The sequence below is a fragment of the Lactuca saligna genome, chromosome 6 (assembly GCF_052625555.1).
Source record: "Lactuca saligna cultivar CGN05327 chromosome 6, ASM5262555v1, whole genome shotgun sequence".
NCBI lineage: Eukaryota > Viridiplantae > Streptophyta > Magnoliopsida > Asterales > Asteraceae > Lactuca > Lactuca saligna.
Window position 1 is genome coordinate 82,048,714 of NC_136422.1, and position 18,976 is coordinate 82,067,689.

The 18,976-nt window shown below is 40.8% G+C and overlaps 1 pseudogene; it reads left to right on the forward strand.

Annotated features, from left to right (window-relative positions):
• Positions 1–237: 237 nt before the first annotated feature.
• On the forward strand, positions 238–2,439 carry LOC145002756 (uncharacterized; annotated as a pseudogene).
• The last annotated feature ends 16,537 nt before the right edge of the window (positions 2,440–18,976 follow it).

Here is an 18,976-nt window from a genome sequence, read left to right on the forward strand (position 1 = left end):
CCGCACAACCTCATAAGTGTATCTCATTTGGTTGTGGGAACAGGACTGAAAGTCTCACTCTAAAATGGTTCTGTTGAAATCTGAATGCAGAGGAGAGATGTATCCATTAAATCTCAACCCAATTCGAGGACAACCAACAATATGCCTTTTATCAAAGGCGAACTCTGACGAAAGCTGGTTATGGCACATACGGCTATCTGAACTTCAAAGATATCACTAAGTTGGTGCTTGGTGAGCATGTTCGAGGCCTCCCTCTTCTCAAGTTTGATAAGGAACACCTGTGTGTAGCGTGTGAGATGGGTGAACAAAGCCGAAAGAGCCATCCTACACGAATCAATACCAAGATCATAGAAGTTCTTTAACTTCTGCACATTGACTTGTATGGAACTTCGACTATTGAAAGCATCAGTGGTAGTAAGTTCATACTTTTCATTGTAGATGATTTTTCACGCTTCACTTGGGTTTACTTTCTTATATAGAAATCAGAAGCAACTCCCAAGTTGAAGGTGTTTATCAAGTAAGTGGAATTGCAGCTGCGAAAGGTGGTGAGGAACATTAGAAGCAATAATGGGCTTGAGTTCAAGAATAAAGAGTTTGAAGACTTTCTGGACGAAAAGGGAGTATATCACAAGTTCTCTGCTCCTTATACTCCACAACAGAATGGTATTATTGAAAGAAGAAACCGTTCCTTATGTGAGGCGTCCAAAACCATGCTAAACTTCGCTTCTCTTCCACTATACTTCTGGGCTGATGCTGTTGCAACTGCATGCTATACTTAGAACCGATGCTTACTTAACAAGTGATTCTCCATCACTCCGTATGAGATTCTGAACAATTGAAAGCCCAACATTAAGTTTTTCCATGTGTTTGGTTCTAGGTGCTTCATTTTCAATTCCAAAGAGAACTAAAACAAGTTCGACGTTAAAGCAGATGAGGGAATATTCATTGGTTATTCACTTCAAAGGATTATAGGATTTTGAATAAACACTCCAAATGAATTGAAGAAACCTACTACGTAACATTTTATGACAACTATATGAAAAAGGTTCAACCGAGCGAAAATACCATGGGAGAAATATTTCCAGTATCCGAACATGTCTCAGATCCCATTTCCAACTTATTTGAAGAGTACATAAGGTTATTTGATGAACCAGAAAATGATATACACTCAGAGATAAATGCAGTAGACAACAAAATCGACCATCTGAAAATGATCATCGATGATGTTGCGAAAGACATGGAAAAGAATTCTTCTAAACCAACTGATGATTAATCCTCACTTGACCCTCCAAATAACTCAGTATTCAAGGGGGGGGGGGTTCATCTGTATCTAATACAACTGGATTATCAACTGAGGGGGAAAATCCAACTCCAACCGAAGGCGAGGATCCTGAACCCGACAAGGGATATGCTTCGCCATTTGAGGGGGAGAATGAAAAATCAAATGACGAAGACGATCGATCAGAATTTGAAGAATAGGTAAATGCAGAGTTGGATCCTCTCTATGACTCGAATTACCCTCCTCTAATAAGGTGGACTAAGGATCATCCCAAAACACAAATTATTGGTGAATCGTCTGAGCGAGTTCTCACATGCTCTCAATAGAAAGCGAAACATACTGCTCTATTCTCTCATGTTGAATTATGCATGTTTAATTCGTTTGTCTCCAAAATCGAACCCAAGACGATTAATGCTTCACTTGATCACGCTGATTGGGTACATGCTATGTAAGATGAACTCAATGAGTTTGAACGTAATCGAGTTTGGAGGCTGATTTCCACACCAAAGGATGCTTCTATGGTCAGCTTAAAATGGGTCCTCAGGAACAAGTTGGACAAAAAGGGCAACATCATTCGCAATAAGGCTCAGCTAGTGGTGATGGGATACTATCTGGAAGAAGGAATAGATTATGAGGAGACCTTCGCTCCGGTGGCAAAGTTGGAATCAGTTAAAATATTTTTGGCATATGCTGCACATAAAAACTTTGAAGTGTTCCAAATCGTTGTAAAATGTGCTTTCTTAAATGGAGAACTAGAAGAAATTGTGTACGTTAAACAACCTCCTGGGTTCATGAACGAGAAATTCCTTGATCACTGCTATATGTTGGATAAAGTTGTATATGGTCTAAAGCAAGCACCAAGGGCTTGGTATGAAACGTTAACTCGCTTTCTTAAAATGTCGAAATTCAAGCAAGGTTCGGTTGGCCCAAACTTCTTTTGAAAGAAAGTGGGTGAAAATTTAATGATAGTTTAGATTTATGTTGATGATATCATCTTCGGCTCCACAGATCCTAGCTAAACATTTGAGTTCAGGAAGCTGATGGAGACTAAATTTGAAATGAGCACAATGGGTCCAATTAACTTTTTTCTTGGATTGAATATAAGACAGGGACCAGAAGGCATTTTATCAACCAGGAAGCTTACACGAAGAATTTGTTAGTGAAGTTCGGTGTGACTGGAGATTCGAAGGTGAAGGTTCCCATGGCATTCGACATGAAGTTAACTTCATCCCTGGAGAAACCTGCTGTTGACATAACACTCTATCGTCAAATGATAGGATCTCTTATGTATCTAATGGCTAGTAGACCATATATTATGTTCTCTATTTGTTATTGTGCCAGGTTTCAAGCAAATCCAAGAGAACCTCACATGGTAGCAGTGAAAAACATTTTTCGCAATGTAAAACAAACCTCGTCTCTCGGTCTTTGGTACCCTCCTAGATCTGGATTCTTTGTTCAAGACTTCTCTGACGTTGATCTTGGAGGATGCGGTCTGGACCGAAAGAGCACAACTGGTGGATGCCAATTCCTTGATGGCAAACTCGTTAGCTGGCAATCTAAGAAGCAAACATGTGTGTCTCTTTCAACAGCCAAAGCTGAGTACATAGCTGCAACATCTTGTACCTCACAAGTATTCTAGATACAAATCCAATTGAGGGACTACAGATTAAGTATGAAGAAAATATCTCTCTACTGTGACTCTGAAAGCGCAATAAGAATATGTCACAATCCGGTGCAATACTCAAATAGAAAGCATATTGCACTAAGATACCATTTCATCAAGGACCATGTTGATAGAAATGTGGAAGTTCATTTCATTTAGTCCTCTGATCAACTCGCTGATATCTTCACAAAACTCTTACCAGAAACAACCTTCAATAAAATTTTACAAGGTTTAGGGATGATGGAAGCAGAGTCGGTACCGAAACCTCTAACCCCTCACTAAAAATTAGACAAGCGAAATAGATAGAATGCTTGGTCTATTTCGGTTCTGGATTTTTTGGGAACCGAAATGAACCGAACACTCAGCTTATTTCGGCTCCGGATTTTTGGGAACCGAAATGAACCGAAGGCTCTACTTATTTCGGCTCTGGATTTTTCGGGAACCGAAATGAACCGAACGCTCGACTTATTTTGCTTCATTTATTTAAAGGGTTGGTTTCGGCTGTTCACTTTGTAAATTATCTTTTAAGCCTTTTATTTGATTTATTTTCCCTTTTATCTTTATTTCTAGAGTTTCTTAAACTAATTTCATTTATTCTTGTTTATTTTTCTGTTTTTTTTCCAGAAAATTAAAAATACCAAAAAGATTTTATTTTTTATTTGTTGTTATTATGTTTGTTTTGCTTGTATGTGGTTTGTTTGTCTTTGTTTATTTCTTTACTAGGTACCAAGGATATGGAGAGAATGAAAATTCAAGGATATTGTTGCAACATGATTTGGAACTTAGGAAGGTATGACAATTTTAATTTGAACTTGTGAAGTGTCCTTAGAAGCATGTTATTGCATGTAGACCTAAGCCTCTAAGACTATGAGTGAGGCCTTAATGATTCGATCTATATGTATCGTTTCTTCCCAATCAGGCTGCTACATTCCCTCAAGTCATGAGCTACCCTACTCTTCTCAAATGAGTTATGAGTTTTCTGCTTAGTCACTTTCATATAGCAGGGGTACTATGGGTTCTTAACCTCCTCCTCTACATTCTCCATCAAATTTCGTTTCACCAATGTAACCCTTGAGACTCTCAACTATTACCACTGAGGTTTATGGTTACAAAAAATTTGTGTCTATGATCTTTGATGCGTACCCCACGTGTTAAGTGAGACCCAATATCCAACACCAATAAAAAATTGACGGTGAATTTTAAAATTCAAGATCTCACTTGTTACCTATTGAAATCTCATTTTATTTTTGCGTGATCTTTATGAAATTGTCTAACACCAATCCATTTCCTTCTAATAGAACCAGATTAGTTTTTTTTTTTCGAGATTTCTAGTCCATACTCAGTAACAACATATGATATCTAAACCACTTGTTTAACAAACTACATCGGTCTCACAAGTGCTTCACTCAACTTTCGGTCTTACATTAAGTATTGAAGTTTGGTTGAAGATAAACCTCCCTAAAGCAATTATATTAAAAGAATCCTTTCGATGTTTCCTAAAAAATCTCGGTCGTATTTTTTGTGGAACCATACAAGCACTTCAAGTCTTTCTTGACTTTGAAGGAAGAGATTCGTGCTCGGAATCATCTCCTTCATGTCTTAATTGACATCACTCACATCCAATACACATTTTATTTTATTTCTTTATCTTTGGCACACGCTCGCACGGATATTCTTTGTAATTTTCCAAAATTCTAGTTCCTATTACTCATGGCTTGTTTTGTTGTCAATTGGAGTGAAAGTGGTCACTTTAAAGCAATTAAATGAGTTATGTTTTGCTTGGGCTGAAAACTGAAGATTGTTTTGGAGCAACGATATGTGGATAAGAATCCGCATCGAGTCATCAGATAAGGATTGATTTTGGGCGCGTGAATTCGAAACGATTTATATACCCACGCATGATGACGTCTATCTAGGGAATCCCAGCTGTCACATCGAGATTTTTCAGGCAAATTTTTAGTGATCTTATACTCATTACAGATGATTTTTTTCTCTCTCATGGCAATGGTATAAAAGAGGATTCTCACACCTCTTGTACATCACTACCTTCTTGATACAACAGGCGATTATTACTGTTCATCTTCTTCATAACTTCAATAATGGCAGAATCTTCATCTCTTCAAGATCAAATTGCATCATCGTTGTTGCTTGCCATCAAACCTAATCAGAACATGATCATTTAACTAAATCCATTCTTTTATGACTCCTATATGTTACATGTCGCTGAATGCATCAAGTACTCCCCATTGGTAATCGCTCATACGCAGGTGGAATTCGTTCCCATGTCCCTGCTATCTCAAGTGTATTCTACTACGATGTACGACAAAAACAAGGAAAGGATCTACTTTAAAATTTTTAATCACAAGGCATCAATTTCAAAAGGTTGATTCTGCTCTTTGTTAGGGCTTGTTGTCGATGCTTCAGTTATCTCTCCGATTTTCATTACCACGACTCGGTTGTTTACAATGTTCTATGAAATGGGTTATATTGAGGTCCTTACTACTTTCACCAAGTTCAAGAAATCATGTCTACCTCCACAATGGAATGGGTGACTCACTATTCTTCACAAGGGACTATCTTAATGGGTCGGTGGGTCTGATGGATCAAACAAGTTTTTCATGACCATTCTGTACGGTCTCTACAATGGAATTAACTTGGATTATGGTTCTTTGATATGGTCTCAACTGGTGCAAAGTTTGAACTCCTCTACCAAACATTCTGAAGTTTCTTGTGGTCGTTTCTGGACCCTCGTTACTCGCCAAAAAATCAACTCTCTCCATATCCCTGTCATGAAAGATGCCATGCTTTCTTCAATAGTAACCTTTCACACCAAGAAGATAATTGTTGCCGATCCAACAAAATTTCCTCACAATGGTTCAATTCCTGAAACCATGTATAGATGTATCTCTGCAGAAAGTAAAGTGATGGTTGAGTACTGATTGCTTCCTCCCAAGAATCAACGACAATTGACTCCTAAAATGCAAGCTGCTCTGGATGGTGTTGAGAAGCCAGCGAAGCAAGGAAAGAAAGCCGATTCCAAGAAGGTGGAAACCGAAGAACCTTCTTCCAAGCCAGCTAAATCCAATAAGCGAAAAGTTGAAAAAGCTGCTTCCTTGGCTCCCAAAAAAGTTAAGAAGATGGCCCACAAACCAAAGCCTCCTTTACGTTCCAACTCTGACGATGATGATCGATAGAATGATGATGAAGAAGAGGAAGATCAATGTGAAGGTTCACCTAGGGGTAATACAACACATATGTCTCCAACACCAAAAGGCAAACTTGATGATTCTGTTCCCACTCCTCCACAATAACCACCGAAGACTATTGTTCATGTTTCGGCTGCCCCAATTCCTCCGACTTGTACAACTCAAACTACTTCCACTGTTCCACCACCTCCACCTGTCAGCTCATTACCCTTATCTACAACCCCATTACCAACTCCCATTTTTTACCAAGCAACAATCACTTCTACACCGGTCATTCAAACCAAAACCAAATCTCCAGTATAAGTCAACACATCTGATGTGGGGGCAAAGACTGAAGATACTCCTAAAATTACAACCGAGCCTATTTCCCCAACTCATTACAATGAATCTGGTCCAGTTCTTGGAGGCACTGATTTTGAATTCGATTCACCCTACTACAGTCCATACAGAATTCCAAGTGATGAAGATGAAGCTGCTCCGGTGACCAAGCAACAACTGAATAATGTTCATGAAAAGCTCGATATGCTGGTTGAATCAACAAAGAAGTATAATGATGTAGTTTTGAAAGCGTTCATGGATATCACTGTACAACAATATCATGAATCTATTGATAAATCCACGGCTACTTCTTTATGCGAAAGAGCAACATCTGATATCAAATAACTTATTCAAGACTCCAAAATTTTCTTAGACTCTCTCAAAGGTCATTCTGATACAACTGCTGCCAAGGTGAATGCCTCCATTGATTCTCTTTCTCAATCACTTCAAGGAGACCAAGTCAAGCTTGAGACGGTTCGTTTTTGATGAGATATAAAAACTCTTTGATCGATTAGATCTTTGCAACAGGTAGATAATGAAAGTAAAACAATGAAACAATACTCAAGAATGGATTTAAATGAGTCGAATGATTAGAACGTTCAATCCTCAGCGGAGCTCGATAAAGAACTTCCACTGTAGAGGATTCTAGGGTTACAAAAGAGATCTTCTTAATTACATGTAAAAACCAACGATCTATTAGTTATGAAAAAGATGCATGCAAGCATCTATTAATACACAAACCCTAGTAAAGCAAGATAGGGATGGACAGGCCCATGCCGTATACAAGATGGGCTAGGAAGTGAGCCCAAGACGCAACATCAAGAACCCAACAATCTCCCCCTTTGCGTCAATTGGGGCGAGACCTCACTCCAACTTGCTTACCCCTGCGGCACTGGCTTTCTTTACCATCTTGAACAGGCATGGGATGATAGCAAGAAGTGTTTGTCGGAAGTGAATGTACCAATTGATCATATCGTTGAAGTACTTTTTATCACTATCCGAGTTCTGCTTGCACCGATTGATGATACCCAGAACATGCTCCAAACAGGTAGTGGTGTAAAGATGTTTGTCAGCCAAAGCAAATAGGCATTTCTGACCTTCTGCCCTGGTGAACATGACTGAGTTCTGTTTCGGATCAATCTTTCCCATCTTCATTCGGTTTATATCGCTTGCAGAACCAACTGGAGTGATGATGGGCTTCTTCCTTAGAACATTAGCAACCTCTTGATCCAGCTTAGCCACCTCCAAAATATAGCAAACTAACATTCTCTTGAAATGGTCTATGATCGGACCATATTATGCTTCATTGACAAGAAGAATGTTGTGCAAGACAATCTAATCATGAGAGTTTAAGTTGGGAAGATCAGCCAGAGAGATGGAATGCTCGGATTTGTCAGACCCCCTCAAGACCTTGAATCTAACATTAACGAAATTGCCTTCACGAACAGGTTTGAGAACCCGAACATTGGTTATCTTCTGTGCGCTCCATGTCTGGTCCTGAGGTTGAGCGGTCCTCAGATAATAGTCTATAAGCTCCCTATCCACCTTCGGGTGAGGATGGGGAACTTCAGCTATATGAGTGAATGCATGGAAGATAAGGGCTTTTCAGGTCAGGGGCATGTCGAACTGGGAATCGACCGAATTGACACGGTCTAAGGAGATGACCGGTTCTAACCAAAGAGTGCAGGGGGACTCAATGTCTTCTTTGATAAGCACTTCGAGAGTCCAAGGAGGAAATAAAGTTTTCCTGCTTTCAAGGAGATCATGAGCCTCCTTTCTCTTCCTCTCCTTGGCCTCGGCTTCCCTGACGATGCGAGCGTTTTCATCCAGCTCCTTCTCTCTGGTCTGTTTCCTGACTAAGCTGACAATCGGTTCTTGATCATCACTTTCATCACTGTCGTCAGCAATTTTTTTGGCTTTGGTTTGAGCACTCAAACCTGATGCCGGAACAGGTGTTCGTTTGGTTGCTTTCGGAGGGACAAGTGATGAAAATGGAAGTGATTGAGCTTTGGAACTTGGAGGGGGTTTCGATTGAGCTGTAAGCTTCTTTTCTCCCCCTTGTTTCGGATGGTCCTCCTGCTCAGGAATGCCTTCAATACGGCTAAGCAGGGCAAGAGCAGGAGCGAGCTTCTCTGCAAGACTACTCCTCACCGAATAGTTAAGAATCGGATCATGGGCTTCGATAATGTTAGACAAAGCTCCGTGGACATCTGAAAGACAACTCCTGACCACAACTTTCTCAGACCGAAGAGAATCGATCTCCTTCTCGGCTTGGGAGAGCTGATGAGTTGGTAGAGTAAGCTCGGAAGACTTTCGAGCAAGCTCTTCCTTTGTGGTGGATTCGGCGGCAAGAGTGGCTTGAAAGGAAAGAAGATGATCCGCAACCGAAGACTGAAAAGATTGATTGTCTTCTTTGAGTTTCTAGCAGAAGCTGGCAAATTGGTCTTTTTCGGTTTCGAAGGAATGGACCAGCTTCTCCACAACGGTGCGAATCTTCTTAGTGTTTGTTTCTGATGCCGCCTGCAAAGACTCCAGCCAGATCTGGGCGTCTTGAAATTGTTTTTCGACTTTTTCGATCGCAACAGCACTAGCCTTTGTGGATTTGTCAATTGCAGCTGCAGCTGAGCTGATGGAGGCTTCATGTGCTTTGGAGAGAGATTCCACCATTCCCTGAATGGCAGTCTTTGAAAAGTGAGATGTTGAGGAAGATGAAGAAGCTACGAGATTGTCAATCTTCTCGTGGAGTTCCTTGATGTGCTTTTTAGTAACCGGAGCATCATCATCATCATCACTTTAAAGTTGGTAGGGGCTGTAGTAGATGGAATCAAAAACCGTATCCTTCCCTCCCAAAAAGGTTTCGGTTTCAGCAGATGGAGTGGGAGATAAGGGTGCTGTGGGTGGTTCGGTAGTGGTAGTGGGTTCGGGAACGGAAGTGGGTTCAGGTTGTGAAGTTGGAACCCCCATATCAGATACGTTGGTTGGAACCTCACTGGTGGTGGTTTTGGTGGCTTTTGTGAAGAGTGGTGGGGGAATGGAAGTTGTTGTGGTTGGAAGAGTAGTAGAGGTAGTTATGGGGGGAATAGAAATAGGGTTAGATATGGAGGGAATGGAAATGGAGGAGGTTATGATGGGAATGGAAGAGGTGGTTATAGGAGAAGGGGAAGGAGATTTTGATGAAATAGGTACCTCATGAGCAGGCGAGTGAGGAGGAGTTTCGCCTCTAGCCAACTCATCTGAGTCAGAATGGTTATCTTCTGAATCGCTGGATGAAGAAGAGAGAATAAGTTTCCTCTTCGACTGTACTCTCTTCTTCTTTGCTGGGGGGGGGGGAAGATCTGTCTTTGAGGGTTTTTGCTTCTTAGGAGAAGGACCCTTTGCCCCCTTTGCTGCTTTCTTGAGCTTCCCTTTCTCGGGTTTCTTCCCCTCTAGCAGCAGGTTTATCTGCATCATTGATGGACTGAACCATTTCCGTAGAAAGTTCCCGTGGACCCGAAGGATGAAAGTCCTTGTAGGCCTTCATTATAATGCTCTCCTTGGACACCCCAGCGACCATAGAATCCGGAATGGATCCGACGAAGGAAAACTTGGTCGGATCGGTAACAATGATCTTGGTGGTGTAGAAGACACTGATGGAGGAGAGAAGGGAACCTGCAACTGTTGGCACATGAAGTTTATACATGGCCCACTTGGTGATTAGCATCCAAAATCTGGCGTAGGACACTTCAGTGTGGCGAGAGGAGGAGGCTAGGCTCTAAATGAGTTGTTGCCAGAGAACCGAGCCGTAGTCGAGGTTGATGCCGTGATATAGACCATAGAGAATGGTCATGAACAACTTGCTGGCCCCATCAGAACCAGAACTGCGCTCAGAGAGCCCTTTGAACAGAATGGTGAACAACCATTCCATGGAGGAGGGAGACACGACTTCTTGAACTTAGTGACCGTCGTGAGAATCTCCGTGTAGCCCATGTTGTAGAACATCGAAAATAACTGTCCTACGGTGATGGAATCGAGATTAACCCTAGATTCATCGGCTTCAAAACCTAGGAGCCAACATAATCGTTGCTTGGAGATGGAGGTCTTGTGAGAAAGAAGATCAAAGTAGATTCGATCCACTGATCTATCATAATGGGCAGTGGAGAAGACCTGGGAAAGGCATTCCATGGGCACAATCTCGACTTTGGAAAGAGCGAGCACCAATGGAGAGTATTTGAGACACTCCACGATGGGATAAATATAATTCTCGTAAGCTTTAGGGTTTAAATCGATCACCAGACTTTGTTGAGCGCGGATGGGAAGAATGTTGGTGTGGGAAGATGTTTCCTGGATAGATGAAGAGTCCACCATTGTTGAGTGTGGATGATGATGAACAGTAGAGTATAAATCGCCTGATTTTGCTCATTTGAGTTTTGATTGCGGTAAGTATGGAATGAAGCAAATGTGTTCCTTTTATACTGTGGGCAGAGGAGAGAGAAAGATCATCCCCCAAATCTTCTTGATACATGAAACGGTTTCGGATGTGATAGAAGCGCGACGGTTGGCACCCCCGATGATTACGAATGAGAGAGAAGAACTGTTCCGTTTTGCACGCGTGCCCGTCACCTCACTATTGAAGCCGTTACTCTGTCGGCTGAGTCAGCATCTTATCTGCTAAATAGTTGACATCCAAACATAAGATTATTATGGAACCGAACGAGATTTTTTGGAAAATCAATGATTTTCGTGCATAGAGTGTGAAAGATAAGGAAATAAAGCGAGATATATGTGGGAATTTGTGATGTCAATATAGACACAAAACAGTTGATCCCGGGCACGAATCACTTTCTTCACGGTCAGGAGAGACCTTAAAGTGTCTGTATGGATTCCCGTTGAACTACAATCAATCACTTTCTAAGAAGTGTTGAAAGGCATCTTTTTATAAGGCTTAAAAGGGTGGCTTTCGCTTCAGTTTAGAATCCCGGACCTTGACATAAGACCGAGACTAAATGAAGTACCTGTGAGACCGATGTGGTATGTTGAATAAGTAGGCTGGATTATGTATATAGTGACTTATTGAAAATGTGTGATGGTGAAATCTCAAAAAAAATTAAACTGGATTCTAAGGGAAGAAATGCTATGGTAAATAACAATTTCATAAGAATCTCACAACCAGAAAGAGATTTCATGTTTACCGTCAATTCATGTTAGGTATTGGATTTTGGGTTTCACTAAGCACGTAGTGACATGAGGCTTAGATCATAAACACAGAGATTGTGTAACCATAAACCTCAGTGGTTAGTTCTGAGAGTCTCAAGGGTTACGACATGAGACCGAAATATGATGGAGAAAAATATTGAGGTGGTGAAGAGAAACGATAGTACCTCTGCTGAAAATAGTGACCAAGCAGTAAACTCTTAACCCATATGAGAAAAGAGTAAGGTAGCTCATGATTAGAATAAATGGAGCAGCCTTATTAGGAAGACAAGATTTGTATATACCTAGTCATTAAGGCTTTTATTCAAAATTAGTTGAGGCTTTGGACAACATGCAGCAGCATGCTTCTAGGGACGCTTAACTATTGGAGATTTTAAGTTTTTGAAAAGAGAAAAACCAAACAGAATAAATAATAATAAAATAAAAAAAATTGAATCGAACCCGAAATGGACCGAACGCTCGGTTCATTTCGGTTCCAAAAAAAATATTATTGGATTTTTGGAAAAGCATCTTTAAATTTTTTTTACAACCATAGACAACACCTTTTTGAGATTGAGCGAAAATATGTGCAATGGGACCGAACCCGAAATAGACCGAGCGTTCGGTTCATTTCGGTTCCCATGTGAACCGAACCCGCAATAGACCGAGCGTTCGGTTCATTTCGCTTCTAACTTTTAACTTTGAGATGGTGTTTTTGGTACCGATTCTGATTCCATCATTCCTAGACCTTGAAGGATTTTATTGAAACTGGCTTCAGGTAGGGCTTTGGTGAAGATATCGGCCAGTTGATCAGTGGTTTGAACAAAGTGAATTTCGACATTTCCATCATCCACATGATCCTTAATGAAGTGATACCTCAGTGTTATATGCTTGGTCTTAGAGTGTCGCACTGGGTTATGACAGATCCTAATTGCACTTTCTGAATCACAATATAGTGGGATCTTTTTCATGTTGAGTCCATAATCTCTGAGCTGGCTTTGGATCCATATGACTTGAGATGTGCAAGAGGCGGCTGTGATGTACTCTGCTTCGGCTGTAGAAAGGGAAACGCAGGTTTGCTTCTTTGACTGCCAGCTGACCAACTTCCCATCAAGGAATTAGCAACCCCCTGTGGTGCTTTTCCTGTCTAAACCACATCCTCCAAGGTCTGCATCAGAGAAGGCTTGAATGAAGAATCCTGAGTTGGATGGATACCATAGACCGAGAGAGGTAGTTCGCTTCAGATACCTGAGTATATTTTTCACTGCAAGCATATGTGGTTCTCGTGGGTTCGCCTGAAACCTAGCACAATAACATATGGAAAACATGATATCAGGCCTGCTAGCAGTAAGATACATTAAGGACCCAATCATCTGGCGGTAAAGCGTAATGTCAACAGGAGGTTTCTCTAGCGAAGGTGTGAGTTTGGTGCCGAACGCCATTGGAACTTTAACTTTTGAATCTCCCATCATGCCAAATTTTGCTAGGAGAGTCTTTGTGTAAGATTCCTGATTAATAAAGATGCCTTCGGGTCCCTGTCTAATATTTAAACCAAGGAAAAAGTTAATTGGACCCATTGAGCTCATTTCAAATTTAGTCTCCATCAGCTTTCTGAATTCAGCCGTTAAGCTAGCATTCGTTGAGCCAAAGATGATATCATCGACGTAAATTTGAACAATCATAAGGTGGTTACCTTCCTTCTTACGAAAGAAGGTTGGGTCAACCGAACCTTGTTTGAATTTGGACATCTTTAAAAACTTTGTTAGCGTTTCATACCAGGCTCTTGGAGCTTGTTTCAGTCCATACACGGCTTTGTCCAAAATATAACAGTGATTAGGATACCTTTCATTTGCGAATCCAGGAGGTTGCTCCACATACACTGTTTCTTCAAGTTCTCCATTTAGAAATGCACACTTGACATCCATTTGGTAGACTTCAAAGTTTTTGTGTGCAGCATAAGCAAGAAATATTCTAACGGATTCCAGCCTAGCTACAGGAGCAAAAGTTTCTTCATAGTCAATTCCTTCCTCCTGGCAGTATCCTTTCACTCCAAACGAGCTTTGTTTCGTATCACGTTCCCTTCCTTGTCCAGTTTGTTCCTGAATACCCATTTGAGACCAACAACTGAGGCATTTTGAGGAGTTGGAATGAGACGCCAAACTTTATTTCTTTCGAACTCATTAAGTTCGTCTTGCATGGCTTGAACCCAATCAGAGTGATCAAGAGCAGTATTTACCGTCTTTGGTTCAACCTTTGAGACAAAAGAATTAAACATGAAGTACTCAACTTTGGAAAATAAAGAAGTTTGTTTTGCCTTCAGTTGAGATCTGGTTAACACCTTTTCAGAGACATCTCCCACAACCTGTGAAACAGGATGATCTCTACTCCATTTGACAAGAGGAGGGTAATTTGGATCATAGGAAGGATCCAATTCAGCGTTCACTAATTCTTCTAATTTCGTCATAAAACGTATTGGCATTTTCCCCCTCGAATGATGAGCTTTCTGGCGCAGTGGGACTTTCGGGTGTGGTGAAGTGTTCGGGTGCTATTGTGCCTTCAGATGCTGTGGAGTGGTCGTGAGCTACAGTACCTTCAGGTGTTGTGGAGCGTTCGAGTGCTACAGTACCTTCGGGTGCTGTGGAGTGTTCGGGTGCTACAGTACCTTCGGGTGCTACAGTACCATCGGGTGCTGTGGAGCGTTTAGGTGCTACAGTACCTTCGGGTGCTACAGGATCAGAGTGCTCCCCCTCGACTGAAGCATTTTGCTGTAGAGATTCGTTGGAACTAGATACTCCTTCATTCATTCGCCTTGTAGCATCTTCGACCAGTTGCTTCAGATGATCTACCTTGTTATCTGCTGCGCTGGCTTCTGAGTGAATGGCCTTCTCTGGTTCATCAAATAACTCGACAAACTTCTCAAAGAGATTTGCAAATGATACTGTGACTTGACCTGTTTGAGGAAAGATTTCGCCAGCTGTGTCTGTGTTGGCCTTTAGCTTTTTGACATAGCTATCATCAAAAGTAACGTAATAAGTTTCTTCTATTTTCCTCGAACGTTTGTTTAATACCCTATACGCTTTAGAAGTGAGAGAATAGCCCAGAAAAATCTCTTCATCGGCTATGACATCAAACTTGTTGCGATGTTCTTTAGAATTGAAGATGAAGCACCGTGAACCGAACACATGAAAGAATTTAACATTCGGCTTCCTGTTGTTAATGATCTCATAAGGAGTGAGCGTGAATCGCTTATTGAGATATGACCTGTTCTGTGTAAAACAAGCTGCAGAGATAGCATCAGCCCAAAAATATAAAGGTAAAGAAGCAAAACTTAGCATGGTTCGAGCTGCTTCACACAAAGATCGGTTTCGTCTCTCGACAATTCCGTTTTGTTGAGGTGTGTAGGGAGCTGAGAAGTTGTGACTGGTTCCTCTTTCTGCCAAGAATTCTTCGAATTCTTTATTTTTGAACTCTAGCCCATTGTCGCTCCTGATGTTGCGAACGACTTTCTTCAGCTGTACTTCAACTTGCTTGATGAACATCTTTAAGTTGTGAGTCGCTTCATATTTAAGCTTCAGAAAGAACACCCATGTAAAACGCAAAAAGTCATCAACAATAACAAGAATGTACTTGCTACCACCGATGCTTTCGATAGATGATGGACCACACAAATCAATATGAAGTAACTCTAGTGGTTCAACAACTTTAGTGTTTATGATTGATGGATGACTTTGACGACTCTGCTTCCCCATTTCACATGCAGCACACAAATGTTCTCTATCGTACTTGAGCAATGGAAGACCTCGAACATGACCTCCAGTGACAAGTTTGTTGATATCCTTAAAGTTGAGATGAGAAAGCCTTCGGTGCCACAGCCAGCTTTCGTCAGATTGTGCTTTTCATAACAAGCAGATTGTTGGATTCCCTTTGATGGGTTCGAGGTTTAGGGGAAACATTTCACCTTTGCGCTCTGATTTGAGAATAACTTTGTTTGTTTGCTTCTCAATTATTTTCAAACGCTCATCATTGAATGAGACCTTGAGACCGGTACCTCCAACAAGCTGAGATACACTGATGAGATTATGTTGTAGTCCTTCTACGTATGCAACCTTCCTAATCGTGAAATCACCGTTTGTAATCATTACATAGCGTTTTATGGTTCCGAAGGAGTTGTTCCCGAACTTGAAATTTCCACCGTTTGAAAGAGACCTGAATTCCCTTAGCTCTTCCTTCCTTCCTGTCATGTGACGTGAGCAGCCACTATCAAAATACCATTCTTCGTCGAACTGCTCGTCACTTATAACCTGCAAAAATTAAGCAGATTTAGGAACCCAAAGTTTCTTGGGTCCACGTGAGCCTTTCACAGGAATAGGAATAGTAAGAGAGATGTCAACAATATATGTTCTTTTTATTAGCGTTGTTTCATCTTTCTTTTTTATGGTGAAAACTTTAATTTTATTGGGATTTGTTGCTTTTGGTTTGGACTCTGATTTAACTGACGAAACCTTTGATTTCCCTTTCAGATTAGTTGAAGATTTAGGTTTTTGAGAGTGAACCGAATAGAATTTAGAATGAGGTTGAGAGGAAGAATAATTGAAAGAATTAGAAGAGTTAGAATGAGAGAATTTAGACTGAGATGATTTCTTGACTTGATATTCTAGGTGACCCTTTCGGTTTTGATCATCAGTGGGACCGAACCTAGAATTTTGGTCTCTTTTGTTCTCTGAACCGAACCTCTGCTTTCGGTTGATGTTGTTTTCTGAACCGAACCTCTGCTTTCGGTTGACACTATTCTCTGAACCGAACTTCTGCTTTCGGTTGTCACTGTTCTCTGAACCGAACTTCTGCTTTCGGTTGTCACTGTTCTCTTGTGGTCTAATAGTATTTTTCTCTGACTTTAAATTTCTATCACAATATGAGAAATAGGCATTTTGAGACTACCAAAACTGTTTCTTTCAGAAAGATTCTTCTTGTATCTCTGATTCCTTTGTTGCTTTTGGTTTTTCACCTGTTTGGGTTGCCTGTGAATATTTGCCTTTTGTTTTGGCTTTTGAACAACATGTTCGTTTGTTGTAGATGACTTTTTGGTAGAAGGGGTGACTTCATCTAATGGGATTTCTTTAGTGCCACTAGTGCTTGGCACGTCAAAGTTATCAGGCTTGTTCAGTGGCTCCGGAATATATCTTCCTTTTGTTTTCCAGGATGTTCGCTCTGATAGACCAACTGTTTCATCAGCATTGTCGATAGGGGCGGACCAGAAGAACTCATCACAACCATCAGCATTATCTTCGTTTACAATGGTTGTGAGTTCGGCTGTATGATGTTCGGTTACACCTGTGACCTTATACACCTGATTTGGTGTTGTCCTTACCTTTTGGTAAACAACAGCCTTTTCTTCAAGGTTCGGGAACTTTTGTTGGGACAAGCGAGCAAACTCCATAGAATTTTCTGAGATAAGATTTTTGTGGTTTTCGGGTTCGCTCTTGACAAACTCAAAACAGTCAACTTCATCCTCTACAGAAATTTCACTCATATCATCATCCTCATTAAGCTCAGATGCATTTTCAACATTAATTTTATTTTCTGAGCTCAAATTGGCATTCAATGAGTCAAACTTTTGTATGGTTTCGGTCCTTAGATTCAGTTTGTCATTTTCATCCAAAAGGTTTTTCAGCATGTCCTTATGGTCCTTGGACTTTATGAAAGATTCGATTTTGTCTAGGCCATACATATAAGTCGGATTAACATCCTCAGACGAAACCACACTTTCACAATTGTATGCTTCAGCATCGATTTCATCCTCCTTAAACTCAAGGAAGGGCAAAATCATACGATGAATTTTCTGCCCTATTTCACAGTTTAAATGAAGTTGAGTGATATTATTGTAAAGACGCTTAGCAATCAAACAAAAAACATTTCGCTGTTTTAAAAGTTTTAAATTGCCTCTTTGCAAATAAATGTTTTCATCCTTGGTTTTGATTAACTCCGACTCCTTCAGTTCGATCCACATCCTCCGTTCTTCACTCTTTGAAGAGACCCTGCTTATTTTGTCAGTTAGGTTAGAATTGGTGACCCGTGTTTGAGTTAAACTGCTGTCTAGATGAGAGATTCTTGAATTAACATTTTTTAATTCTTTTTCGTATGAACATTGTGGGACTTTGAATGAAACAAAAATGGATTGTACCTTCTTGATCAGTTCATCAAGCTCGTTGAACTGCACGCTGAGCGGTTTTGCTGTAAAGCACATGTCCTGTTGCTCCTTCGTGTCTTCATTCCCACCATCTGTGTTGTATCCCCTCATCTGAGATACATCAGACACCATCAATCATTTTCCACCACTATCCTCATCTTTCGCCACATAAGCCTTTCCATGAGAAGGCATCCTTACTTCATCATCTTCAGAGTCGGATGACCAGACCTCCACTCCTCCGAACTCATCATTCGCTACCGAACCCTGCACAATTAAAGCATTCATAGGAGGGTTAGCAGTAGATTTCTTCTTCCTAATCTCATCCAGCTTTTTCAGCAACAAAGCTTCTTCATCTTTCTCCTCATCCTTTTCTGCCATTTTCTTGAGGACACAATCTTTTGCATAGTGGTTGTTTCCCCCGCAGTAATAGCAGCTCACTCCCGAATCTCCTTCAGCTTTCGGTTCCTTCTTTGATTCTTCTGCCTTCGGTTCGTCTTTGACCTTTTCAGAACTATAACTTCCCTGCCAATTTCGGTTCTTATTGGTGGGAAATCTTTTCTTGATGAACCTCTTGTGGTTTGATACCATCCTAGCATAGTCTTCAGAAGTAAGGTCATAGTCCTCCAAGTTGAGGTCTTCATCTTCCATAACCGCTTTACTTTTGGACAGGAGGGCCAATGAACCCAGGCTTGAAACTACATTTTTCTCCTGTAGTACGATCTTTTCTTGAGATTTCAGAATGCCTACCAGTTTCGCCAGAGAATAAGATTTGAATTGCTCATGCGCTTTAACTGTGGACACTACAACTCTCCACTCAGATCTGAGGCCGTTCAAAAACGCAAGCTTCTGCTTAATTAGCTTCCTTTCAATGTCATGTTTAATCATCTTGCTAAGAAGATGATTGAAGCGATCGAACATTTGAGTCACAGTTTCTTCAGGATTCTGCTTGAATTCACCAAATTCAGTCAAAAGCAAGGTTTGAATTGAATGCTCGAGATATTCGTCAGTGGAACATAGCTCTCGCAGCCTATCCCATATTTCTTTAGCAGTGCTGCATGAACTCACCAGCCTGAAAGTATCAGATTGAAGAGCGAATCTGATTAGTCTCAATGCTTTAATATTGCACTGAAATTTATCCTTTTCGTCTTGGGCAA